General features: G+C 41.9%; 1 protein-coding gene and 1 non-coding gene across 2 annotated transcripts in view; both read left to right on the forward strand.

The window, feature by feature from the left end:
* SKAP1 (src kinase associated phosphoprotein 1) overlaps positions 1 to 13,087 on the forward strand; it is a 314,501-nt gene that overhangs the window by 30,752 nt on the left and 270,662 nt on the right. The window lies entirely within an intron of this gene.
* LOC142460385 (U6 spliceosomal RNA) lies at positions 418 to 524 on the forward strand. The gene has a single exon (XR_012786597.1). It is a non-coding gene; the product is annotated as a U6 spliceosomal RNA (small nuclear RNA).

The raw sequence follows: 13,087 nt of genomic DNA on the forward strand, positions 1-13,087 counted from the left end.
GCTACTCTGGGTCAGGACAGCAGACTGGGAACGATTTGTATGGTCTTTTTTCTGTCTATATCTATCTGTCTGTCTATCTGTCTATCTGTCTATCTATCTATCTATCTATCTATCTATCTATCTATCTATCTATCTAATCATGGGCAAGATAAGCAACGGGACCTATGGTGGCGGGGGCGGAGAGCATGGGACAGGAGGTGGTGGGGGGAGAGAAGTGAAGAGCAAATAATGACAGGGACCGGGGACTAGTAAGGGATCTAAAACTGACAGTAAGGAGGGCGTAGTGTACCTGGTCATGTTTGGATCAATTGAAATGTGTCCGAGAGGAATTACTGAGAGGTGAACGATGGGTAAATATGATGGTGGGCAGGAGGAAAGAAACAGAGGAAAGAATAAGAAAGTAAAAACTATATATAGGTGCTCGCTTCGGCAGCACATAGACTAAAATTGGAACAATACAGAGAAGATTAGCATGGCCCCTGCGCAAGGATGACACGCAAATTCGTGAAGCATTCAATATTAAAAAAACTATATATAGGCATAAAAATAGATATGTACATAGGTAAATAGAAAAAGATAGGTGTATTGTGTGTGTGTGTATATGTAAATTCAACAAGGAAGCAGATGGACTTTGGGCCTCTACTTAAAAAAAAAAATCTTACCTCAGTACAAAAATGGTTTGTCCTAATAATGTGGCAATGTTTGATATCCACCTTCCTAATATGATTGTTGAAGACAAAGCGGGTGCATAAGCAAATGTGGTGAAGAAAGCTGATGGTGCCCAGCTATTAAAAGATGTAGCATCTGAGGTCTTAAAGGTTTGAAGTTAAACAAGTGGCCATCTACCAGGGAAGCAACAAAGCCCACATGGAAGAAGCACACCAGCCTATGTGATCATGAGGTGTTGATGGGAATAAGTATCAGAAATTCAAAAATAAGCAATCAAATTGACAAGAAGGAGTGTAGACGAAGTGGAGACCCAAAGCCCACCTGTAAGATCATTGGGCAGTCCCTAACAGAAGGGATGATATATCCAGGGTGCAGTATACCACTGATGAAACATAACTATCCTCTAGTTCTTTAATATTTTCTCCCCTTACTACTATGGTCTTAGTTTTACCTCTTTAATTTTGTGAGGCCTGTGTATGTTTATTTGTATAATTAAGGTCATTCGATGCTTGACATCCAAGATAGATAAATCCTTCAAAAATAGAAATGGGAATAATGATTCTCTGAGGGAAGGGGGTGGGAGTGACTGATATCCATAATGACTGTATAACCCCACTCAGGGAATGAATAACAGAATTGTAGGTGAATGGATACATTGGAAGGTGTAATATATGGAATATATATATATCAAAGGTTCCATTTGTACAATTATGCTTGATCTAATTGAACTATGAGCTCCCAATAAAATGGAAAAATAAAATAATAATTAAAAAATAATAAAAAGCCACCCATTTGTGCCATTTTTGTTATAGGAGCACTTGATAACTATGACAGTGACCTTATTTGAAAATCACATCTTTGTAAATGTATTTACTTATATGAGGCTACTGAAGTAGTTCTTAAGATGTTCTGGAAATTCAGGTGGTATGTTAGTCTGGGTACATTAGAGAAACAAATCCACAGAAACTCATGTATAAGAGAGAGTTTTATATAAAGATTGAGTGTGCTTCAAGAAAACATCCCAACCCAGTGCTGCCCAAACCCACAAGTCCAACATTAACCCATATGTCTGACACCAATCCACAAAGTCCTCCTCCATCTCACAAAACAGATACAATGATGCTAACTGCAGGAGGAAAGTTGAATCAGTGAACGTGTAATCATCTCAGCGCTGGCAGGGGTCTCCACATGGCTGCTCCAGCACCCAGGGTTGCCTCGGGGTAGGTCCATGTGGCTTCTCCTCTGGGATGTCTTGCAGGAAGTGAGCCTTGCCAGCTGAAGCAGGGAACTGGCTAAGGCAGCTGCACCTTGGACTGACCATCAGAAAGCAAGAGATGGGAGAACTAGAAAGGCGAGGCTCACTGAGCCATTTATCCCTCTGCCCTTCAATTAACCCCACATGTGTTTATCAGCCAGGTTGGCACAATAAACTACCTCAGGTGGGATATACTCAAGGTTGTATTTTTGTCTTTTCTGGACTTGTTCTAATTTTCTTCAGCTTTAATCTGAACTAGATATACGCAATCAATGGTCTGTTCTGCAGTCAGCCCGTGGACTGATTTTAGCTACTGATATTGAGCGTCTCCATTGTTTCTTCCCACAGATAACGTCAATTTGATTTCTGTGTGTTCCACCTAGAGAAGTCCACATGTGTGGTTGTTTGTGTTGTTGAAAACAACACTTGCAATGAAGAAGTCGTTGGTCTTGCAGAATTCTCTCTTGTCATCTCTAGCTTTGATGCTGTCACCAAGGCCCTCACCACTTGCTGATGGAGATCAAGAGTTGTAGCCTTTGGTGTAGATTACAACTCAATGTAACGAAAACCAAAATCCTCACAACTAGACCAATAGGTAACATTGTGATAAATGGAGAAAGTTGAACATCGAATAACAAAGACTGAAGAAGAATTCATGCATTTCAGTGCTGGTGCTGGCGAAGAGTGTTCAAAGTACCCCGGATTGCCAAAAAAACAAATAAGTCGATCTTGGAAAAAGTACAGCTGCACTGCTCTTTACAGGCAAAGATGATGAAATTTTATCTCACAACCGTAGGGCATTTTATCAGGAGAGATAAGTTCCTGGAGGACATCATGCTTCCAAAATAGAGGGGCAGAGATGGATTGACACAGTGGCTGCAACCAGGGCCTCAAACATAAGACGAGTGTTTTATTCTGTTGTATGCAGGGTCACTATGAGTCAGAACTGGCTTGAGGGCACCTAACACCCCCATCCCCACCCCTCCACCCCCACTCCTTCTTTGTTTACGACTTCTGCATTCCAATCGCCATTAATGATCAATGCCTTTTTATTGCATATGTGAACAATTCAGACTTAAGACCTTTGTAGAATTCTTTCAGTTTCTTCATCACTAGTCTTAGTGGTTGGTACATACATTTGAATAATAGTTGTATGGACTGAATTTCCTTGCATGCAGATACAGATTATTATAGACAGCATTGCACTTCAAGATAGATCTTGAAATGTTCTTTTTGACAACGGATGTGATGCCTTTTCTCTGCAATCTTTCATTCCAGCATAGTAAGCCATATGATTTTCTGGTTCAAAATGGCCAATAGCAGTCCACTTCAGCTCAGTAACACCTAGGATATTGATCTGATCCTTATGCATACCATTTGATTTTTGATGACTTCCAATGGTCCTAGATTTATACTTTGTGTATTCCACGTTCCAATTATTAGTAGATGTTTGCAGCTTTGTCTTCTAATTTTGAGTTGTGCACTCTCAGCAAATGAAGGTCCTGAAGGCTTTATTCCACCCGCATCATGATAGTTGATTCTTCTTCTCCACCTCAGCTCCTCCTCAATCATGTTTTGAGTGTCTTCCGACCTGAGAGACTCATCATCACTGACAGTGCTCTGCTGCTAGTCATGAGGTTATTCAGTATGTGATGATGTTTCTCTCCTGTCCATCATGTTTGCAGTGACTAATTCCTCTGAAGTGGACAGCCTACTTGTGGCAGTCACCTAGCCTGGTATCAATTTAAGGATTAAGACTGTAGGGGTGGAGTCTAGGCTGTCAGTCTGGGGAGAGCCAATGAGACTTCCGTATGGGCATGACTTGCTGAGAATTCTGGGAAATCTGGGAAGTCCTTCTTGGAGGCAGGAAACATTCTCTCTCTCTGCCACTTCCTGGGAGACATTGTAGAAGACAAGCCACAGGGATGCAACCAGATCTCTGAAGCCAGAGAAGCCACAGAGAGACCCCTGCCAGCGTTGAGATGCTTATGACGCCACTGGACCCAGAGACGTTCTACCCACTGGCTTGTGATCGTCCTGCATTTGGCCTCATTGCATGTGTTGTGCGAGTCTGAAGAGGACTTTATAGATGGGTATCGGATATATGGGCTAATATCAGACTTATGGCCTTAGACTGGACTGGATTGGGATGTTTTCTCAATGTTCAATTCCTCTTGTATATAAAACTCTTTCTTATACATATGCGTGTATTCATGGATTTGTTTCTCTAGTCGACCTAGATGAACACACTACTGAAACCTGTTCACTTTGGGGGGTCCTCCTGCTAATGAAACACCAGTGACATAGCTTCCAGCTTCACAGCAACATACAAGCCATCACAGTATAAGGAAATGACAGAGTAATTCAGCTCTATTCCAATAAGACCAGTGTCTCTATAAAAATAAGAGATGCGGACATGGAGGCCTAAGAGGGAGGCCTTACAATCACCCTGTGATGGTGGAGGCAGATACCAGAGTGATGTATCTGCTGAAGGCAAGTCTCTACCAGAAGGCAGAAGACAGGCATGGAACATCAGTGTCAGCTTCTCCCACACGCAAGGTTAGCACAGGTTCACTGTGCTTTCTTACTTATCTGTAGTGAATAATTTCACCCCACCAAGGATTCTCCCTCTAGGTATGACTGGCACCTACCTCTCTCCCAACTCCACCACATCTTCCTGTAGAATCAAGTCCTCTTTTCAAATGGATAATCCTTGACAGGTGGGGTACTGACTAAGGAAGGTAAGCGGTGGGAAACTGTTCACTACAGACTAGTAAGGAAGTGCTACTAAGCCGGTGCTTGTTATGCTCCCGAGCCCTTCCTGGGAATCAGCACTGCTAATGTCCCCGTTTCGGACTTGTAGCCTCTCGCACTGTGTGCAGAGATTGGGGGGTGGGGCTTTGTTAGTAGAGCGTCTTAGGAAACGAATACCCTAGGGAACCTAGCCATTTTGCAGAACTTAATGTCTACAGGAAAATACACTCTAAATAGCAAATTGGTTTATAAATTAAATTCTGTTTTTATCACACTTCATATCTGTTAACAAGATTTAGTAGTTTTTCAAAAAGCTGGTCCACAAAACCTACCACTGTCCATTACTTTGTTTCATTAGGAAAATATATCCCTAAGTGTAAATAACTACTTTTTTTCTATATAAATTGAATCTTTTATTTCCCTTTTATTTATCACTATATATTTTTAAAAAAATAACTAGTTTAGAAATGAACTTTGGAACACAGTAGATATTGGATTGGGGTCTACCTATCGAGAACTTCCTTAATAGGCTTTAAAATATGTCTCTTCGATAGTGTTTTCCAAACTTGCTCCATCATGTGAATCATTTGATTATCTTGTTAAAAAAGACTCCTGAGTCTCTGCCCTGGAGATGCCAACTCACTAGATCTGGAGTGAAGCACGGAATGGTTTTTCAGTAAGAGCTCCATGCAGTTCTTAAGATCAAGTAACTCTAACAATCTTTATCAGGAAAACTTGGCTTTGTATGTGTATTAAATATACAGGTATATAACGTATTATTATGAAATACATTGAACAAAGTTTGTGATTTCAAAATGTATAATTCAGTGGCATTAATTATATTTTCATTTTGCACCTCTTGCCACTACTTGTTTCCAAGTTTTTCATCACTTCAAACAGAAACTCTGTACCCGTTTGTGTGAGTCTGGGTTGGCTAGAGAAACAAATCCAGACACGCTCATATGTGTGTAAGAGAGAGCTTTATATCAAAGAGCAATTGTACATCGAGAAAACACCCCAGCCCAGGCCAGATCAAGTCCATAGGTCTTATATTAGCCCATATGTCTAATACTAGTCCATAAATTCCTCTTCAGACTCATGCAGCACATGCAATGATGCCGAATGCAGAAAATCACAGGCTGGTGGGTGCAAAGTCTCGTGGGTCCAGTGGCGGTGGAAGCATCTCAGCTCCTCCAGCTCTCTGAGGGTGGCTCCCCAACTGGAAGGTGAAGCAGTAAGTGTGTGACCCACCTCCAGGGAGAAAGAAGGGAGTTCTCAGAATCCTCATGAGAAGGCCACGCCCACAAGGAGGCATCATCACGCTGTGACCTGATTGACAAGCGAGACTCCATCCCTAGACTTATCAAGTTGACATGAAATTATGTCACTACCACACCATTTAGCATGAATTCTTCATGTGCTCCCTGTGAACAGTCTTGCTATCATGCAGAGCGCTTTGGAAAGTGGATTATTGCAGATAATTAAAAGTTAATACCTTATCATTTGATCTCCCTTTTGACCCATTTTTAAAATTGTTCTAATTTTTAATGTTTTCTGCGTTCTTCTCAATTGAGGTTTTTCGGTCTTATTTTTGCTATGTTTTTCTGTCTATGAAATCCAGGGTCGGTAAATCTCTAGAGAGAGTAGCTGGATTAAGGATTTCTTATGGGTATGGGTGAGGAGGCTGCAGAGAAATGGGGAGCTAACAATAATGAGTAGTAGGGCAAACATTCTAACATTGATTGTACAACTTTAGAAAATATGATTTAAATACTGAATTGTATGCTATGTGACTTATATACCAGTAAAATGTTTAAAATATTTCTCCATGTGCTTTCCTCCCAGCTCCAGGTAACCACTAATTAATTCTTTTGCCTGTATGTGCCTTCTTATTGTAGATACATTTTCTGTGTAGGAGTATACAATGGTTTGCATTTGTGTCTGTTTTATTTCACTTTGCCTTGCTTCCATGGTCCATCCACATTGTAGCATGCATCAGAACGGCACTCCTTTATGTGACTGCACCACATTTTATGTGTCCGTGCATCTGTGGATGGACATTTGGGTAGCTTTCACCTTTCGGCTACTGTGAATGTGGTTACAATGAAAATTGGTGTGGACTTTAATTGTTCTTTTTAGGTAAGAGGCTACTGTGCTTTTTAGCGGAAGTTTAATCATGAAGGGGAATAAAGGAAGAAGGATGTGGGGGGAGTGTGGGTATAGACTGGTGATTGGCAGTGCGGAGGGTCTCTCGGTATGCTTGGTGGGAATTGACAGGAAAGTCTTACCAGTAGGGATTAGAATTTGCCAGTTGAAACATTGCAACATAATTAGCTTCTGGCCTTAGGAGATCGAGATGTAGTCAGTGGTAAATAGTCTTGGTCTGATGTCTGCCGGCTGTTTTATGCCCTTCCCTGTGAACTGGGAAGGAGCCTGGTGGTGAGTGTTTACAGTTGGGCCGGTGACCTGTGAGACCTGCAGTTTGTAACCACCAACTGCTAATTGGTGGGAGGAGGAAGATGGAGTCTCGGAGCTCCCAGGGCCATTCTACCCTGTCCTATGGGTCACTATGAGTCAGTATTGCCTCAGTGGCACTGTTTGGTTTTTGGATTGGTGGCCTGGGAACATCTTGGGACAACATTTTTAGTGCTGAAGAATCCCTAAACGTGGTATAGACCTGGAATTTCTGACCCCAGGATGGGCCAGTTAAGACCTAGGATTGACTGACTGTGGCTGAGCGTTTAGGGATCTTGACCTATATTGATAAGGCATAGAACTGGTCTTAGGGTCATTAGCCTTTAGATCAAAGTCAGTTTCATGCTTTATGATTTGGATAATTGAGTAATGTCATGAGTTAGATGGTGTTCCTCCAAAATATGTGTCATCTTGGCTAGGCTTGTCAGTGGTTTGGCAGGTATGTAATGATCTAATCATCCATTTGTTATGATCTGATGTTAATGAAGCAAGATACAATCGATAGAATTGGGTTATATCTTGAGTCAATTTCTTTTGACATATGAAAGAGATTCCAAGCAGGCAGAGCTCAGAGAGAGCTGAGTACCACTGAGAAAGAACAGCCAGGAGCAGAGCATGTCCTTCAGATTCAGGGCCACTATGCTGAGAACTCCCTAGACCCAAAGAAACACGGAGCTCTCCTAAGTATCTCGGCCCACAGATGTTGGAAGGAGTAAGGGAAATGTCCATCAACAGATGCACGGACACACAAAATGTGGTACAAGGGAATATGATTCAATCATCAAAAGGAGTGATGGAGAGATAAAGCCTTCCCCTCGCTGGCACCTTGAGTTCGGACTTTTCTACTCCCTACCTGTGAAAGAACAGGTTTATTTGTTAAACCATCGACTGGGGTGTTTTTAGATAACAACGACGGTGCTTTATGTTTAACTGTAACTTCTGTAGTCACTGAATGACCAGTATTCAACCTTGTGCAATCAGGGAATGAAGGTAAAAGTCATGTTCTGGAATAAGTAGGTTGGTAGGGATTTGAGAAAACTATGTGAAATAACAGAAATAACTTTGAAAAGTTCCGTGTGCATCTCAGTACTTAGCTGGAAGAAAACGTACACATAAGGACAGGAGTTTCAGGGAAACCTTAGTAGTTCATTATTGGTGTTAGAGTGGGTTACCAGGAGAAGTTTGTTTCCTAGATATTTTTTTTATTTCTTTCTGGATTTTGGTATGGTGTGAACGAGTACAGGAATATTATGTCTTTAATTAGGATTCAGTTGCAATTAATATGTGTGAGTAGTTTTAGCATTTGTATATAATCATTTTCGTCATGAAAACTTTTAATGAGGAAACAGATTGATTGGATTGATACATTGGCTTCTTGACACTGATGTGTAGTTGGTCGTGTCTTTTGAAGTCTATTTTTGTTGGTCATCTTGTGGTTAGTGTTTGAAGCCATGCGTGGGGATTTTTATTTTATTTGGTTGAAGAATTTAATTGGACAAAGCTTTCTTGTTTTTATCTTTCTATTCATCTATCTCTTCTTTTGATTTTCTTTGTCCCCTCCTCTACCCTTTATGTGAATAAAGCCGCCCTCATCTGATTGAAATAAAATTCACCTCCAGGGGTTTGTGCCTTGCCCACCCAGCCTCTCCAGCCTTGCCTCCCACCCACTGAAGTTCACTCTGTATCCCACTCATACTGAACTTACATAGGACGTTCTGTTGCTCACTTTCATTTATGCAATAAGCAAGTCTCAGAGTCAGAATTGACTCTATGGCAGCGAGTCTGATTTGGTTTATTGAGCACATGTTATGTATTCTTGCTCCTTGAGGGTGTAAAGACTGTCTTTTGAGTGGCTAGTAGACATAAACAAGAAGACGCTCATGTGGTGTTTGTTATAGGTGTTACTGTGAGATGTATCAGATGTGGTGGGAGTATTTAACACAGAAGACTGAGCTGAAGCCTCAAAGGACCATCAAGGATTTACTAGGAGAAAAAGAGGGCACAAAAGGAAGGATGTACTTATGGGGAGAACAGCAACGTGTGCGAGCAGGAATATGGGTTGACACTGAGTACTGGGGAGGACCTGAACCTGGGACGAGCCATGCCAAACCCAACACACTGCCATTGAGTCAAACCAACTCATAGTGACCCTATAGGACAGGGTGGAATTGCCATTGTGGGTTTCTGAGCCTGTGATGCACTACAGGAGTAGAAAGCCCTTTCTCTGGAGGAGCAGATGGTGGCTTCGAACTGCTGACCTTGCAATTAGCAACCCAACTCATAATACTGCACCACCAGGGACCCTATGGGATGAACCATTAGAGGCTTTAAATAAGGGAAGGATAAGGCTGGGTGTGTACTTTCAGGGGTTAAAGTAACGATGGTACTAATGACAAACAACTGACATTTGTTGAATGCTGTACCAGGTGTCAGGCCCGGTCCTTGGTTCTTTCTGTGCATTGCCTTACCTCATTCTCCCAAGGATGATCCCAGACAGAGCTGGTTATTATTTTTAAAACTGGGGCTCAAGTTAAGCAACCTGTTTAAAGTTCCATAACTTGATGGTGGAGGATCTGGGACTCCGAAGGCGACATGTCTGTAAAACCTCTCTGCTTTTTTTAAAGGATCACCACAGAGCGCAGGGCGCAGCGGGATGAGGGAAGGGAGACCACTTCGGATGTGGCTACATTGATCTGGGGGAGGCATGTTGAGGGCCTGAATGAATCCAGTGCCTGTCCGGGCAGGAGAGGAGATAAATTCAAAAGGCATTAAGGGAATAGACTGCCCAGGTCTTGGCAACTGAGGGGTGTAGCCATAGAGATACGGGCAGAGGCATGATGTCCAAGGCCCCTGGCACAGATGGGGGTGTCATCCATTGCAGCAGGGGGCGCAGGAGCAGGAGCGGTTGGGGTCTGTGGGATCAAGGGAAGTCCTGCTCCTGAGAGAGATGTAATAATGCCCTGCTTCAGAAATTCTACATTATTAAAAGTGTTTACTACGTATGTAGAAGTACTGTAGTCAAGTGGTGACGGTCACTTTGCAGCTGCACGGGCAGTTCCCAGGCTAGAAATCAGGGTATAGAGGATTAAAATGAAGGTCTCCAGAGCCAGGGTTGCAATGAGGGCGCATAAGCGGACGAAGAGGGTATCCCGGGTGTCTTACTGTGAGTACCCGAGAGGATGCTGGACTGATAGCAACGGCAATTCTACTTAATGAAAGGCCGTAGAAGACTGTAGACCAGTGCTTCTCAACCTTCCTAATGCCATGGCCCTTTAATACAGTGCCTCATGTGGTGGTGACCCCCAACCATAACATTATTTTTGTTGCCACTTCATCACTGCCATTTTGCTACTGTTATGAATTGGGCAACCCCTATGAAAGAGTCATTCGACCCTCCAAAGGGGTCACGACCCACAGATTGAGAACTGCTGCTCTACTGTGATTAGGGTCTTATTTTATTGGCCTGCAATGGACCTAATTTTTTGGTCATTAGTTATACCCCCAACATTTTACATTGTTTACCTATTATTTTATATGAATTTAATTGTTACCCTTACATTTTGTAAGTAGGATGATGCTGGATTTTATACTGGGACCATTTCTCAAATTTACAAGTATAGACTTATGACCACTGAAATATTACATTCCCCCAAAGAAGCCAGGGCCTTCTGTTCCTGGAGTTTTTTGCTCAATATTTATTTCCTGTCTTAGATGGTCATCTCCTCACATACACGTATGTGATATTTTGGATTAGACTGTAAGCGTCTTGTAGGCAGGCCATACATCTTATACTTTTGACGGGATTGAAGGAATTGAAGCTTTCTCACTGTGGCACTTCCCCATTTCTACCTGTTGCCAAGGTAGTACGGGCACACCTGGGTCCCAAGCCTGTGATCCTCCACCAGATGGTGCTCTTCTCTCATTTCTGTGCTTGAGTCTCACTGGCCACGTCATCCTTTGCCATTTGCCCATCCAATCTGCAAAGAAGTGGGAAGGACACTGGCAGTAGAAGGAGCCAAAGTTTCAAATCTCTGTGAATTTTCACAAGTGAGAAAAGGGGGTCCTGAGAAGTATATGCCATGTACAGACCGTTAGCATTTCTTAGCCAAGCCATCTCCTTGAGCATAAATCTGTATCTCCCATGTAGCTCACTACTCGAGACCAACTGTAAGATTGTTTCCTCGCCTTACCAACTTCTCATTGAAGCCCTGCTTGAATCCTGACATTTCAGTTCTGATCCCAGAATGACACCTAGGCGTTAGTTTTTGCAACCTATTTTGAGGTTAATTATTACCAGGAAACAGATAGTCAAGAGGGAGGGAGGTTTAAGACCCGCTGCATTTTGAAGGCAAATCTGATTTGTTACAGAAATTGAAGTTCAAACTTGGGCATCCTTACGTCATCAAGAAGAGATTTGATTTTGTTTAGTAGGTATACCAATACAAGGGATTTATGCTGTGTTTAAATCTCTGTAAGTCAGAGATAAAGAAAACACTTTTAATACGTAAGTTGTCTTGCAAAATAAAAGTCCGCTAGATGATTTAAATGACATAGCATCCCGTACATGGACCTTGCTGGATAGCTACTTTTTGTTTTTTATTTTATTTATTTATTTTTAATTAAAAAATTTTTTATGGATAGCTACTTTTATATGCCATTGCAGTTTTAGCTGTCTAACTCAGTAGGTCTGATAGTTTGGGGTGGGAGGGGATTATTGACATTTTTGATAATCTAATGAAGCCTCTTCACCAGGGAAAATAAAGTGGGTGTTACTTTTCGCCCACAGTTTTAGGGAGTTCACGAATCTCATAAAGTTTAACTGTGAACTCCATGATCTTTGATCTGATCTCTGATGTAACCACTCCCTAATATCCACTGGATGTCAAACAAAACAATGATATCCTCTCTTATTTTCTGAATTTCAGCTAATAAGAAAGTAGTTAAGAATTCAGACTCTGGACCCATGAAGACCTAGACACAAATCTTGGTTCTGTCACTTAATACCTGTGTGGTCTTGGCCGAGCTGTTTGGGCTTCCTGGGTTTGTTTTCTCCTCTGGAAAATGGGGATAATGATAGCGATTATGAAAATGAAATAAGACATGGAAATGTACAAGGGCTTCAAAAGGGTTATTGGAAAATGGATTTAAAAGACCATTGAAAATGGCCGTGATGTTTTTGCAGCCCCTTAATGTGGGTGTGTAACGTGTACGTATTCTGTCGCTGTTAGCGCCATGGAGCCATTTCCAACTCGTAGTGACTCTATGTGCAGTAGACCAAGACACTGCTCAGTCCGTGTCATTCTTAGAGCTGTTGCTATGTTTGAACACATTATCGCGGCCACTGTGTCCATACCTCTTGTCAGAGGTCTTTCTCTTTTTAAAAAAATGTTATTGACAGATAATTCACATATCATACAACTCAGTGGTTCCAATCAAAAAGAGTTGTGCAATCATTACACAATCAATTTTGGAACATTTTTTCTTTCCTGCTTCCACTGTTATTAATAGCTCTAGTCCCCCGACCCCTGACTTCCCTATCATAAGCCCAAGGAACTATTGATCTAGTTGCTGTCTCTATAGGCTGACCTACCCTGGATTTCATATAAAGAAAATCATACCCCCAGAAATTCCACTACCACCACCAACAATAAAATAAAACACAGATATATCTCATTCCAAAAGTAAACAATGTAATAAAAACTAGGACTAGTTAAAAATAGGTCAAGAGGGAAAACAGATGGTAAAATGTTTGATGTAAACCAAATTGTATCTGCACTAATCCACTTGGCGATTCACCCTGTCTGTGCACAAGGCCGTTCACATCCCTGCTCAGTGGTCTGAGGGTCAGCGGAGGCTTCGCATGGGTAGGGACTCTGCAGATGGACTCTGGGCTCTTACTGTCATCCTTGACCCCCTGGCCAACTGGATCTTCAG

This window comes from Tenrec ecaudatus, chromosome 10, assembly GCF_050624435.1.
Source record: "Tenrec ecaudatus isolate mTenEca1 chromosome 10, mTenEca1.hap1, whole genome shotgun sequence".
NCBI lineage: Eukaryota > Metazoa > Chordata > Mammalia > Afrosoricida > Tenrecidae > Tenrec > Tenrec ecaudatus.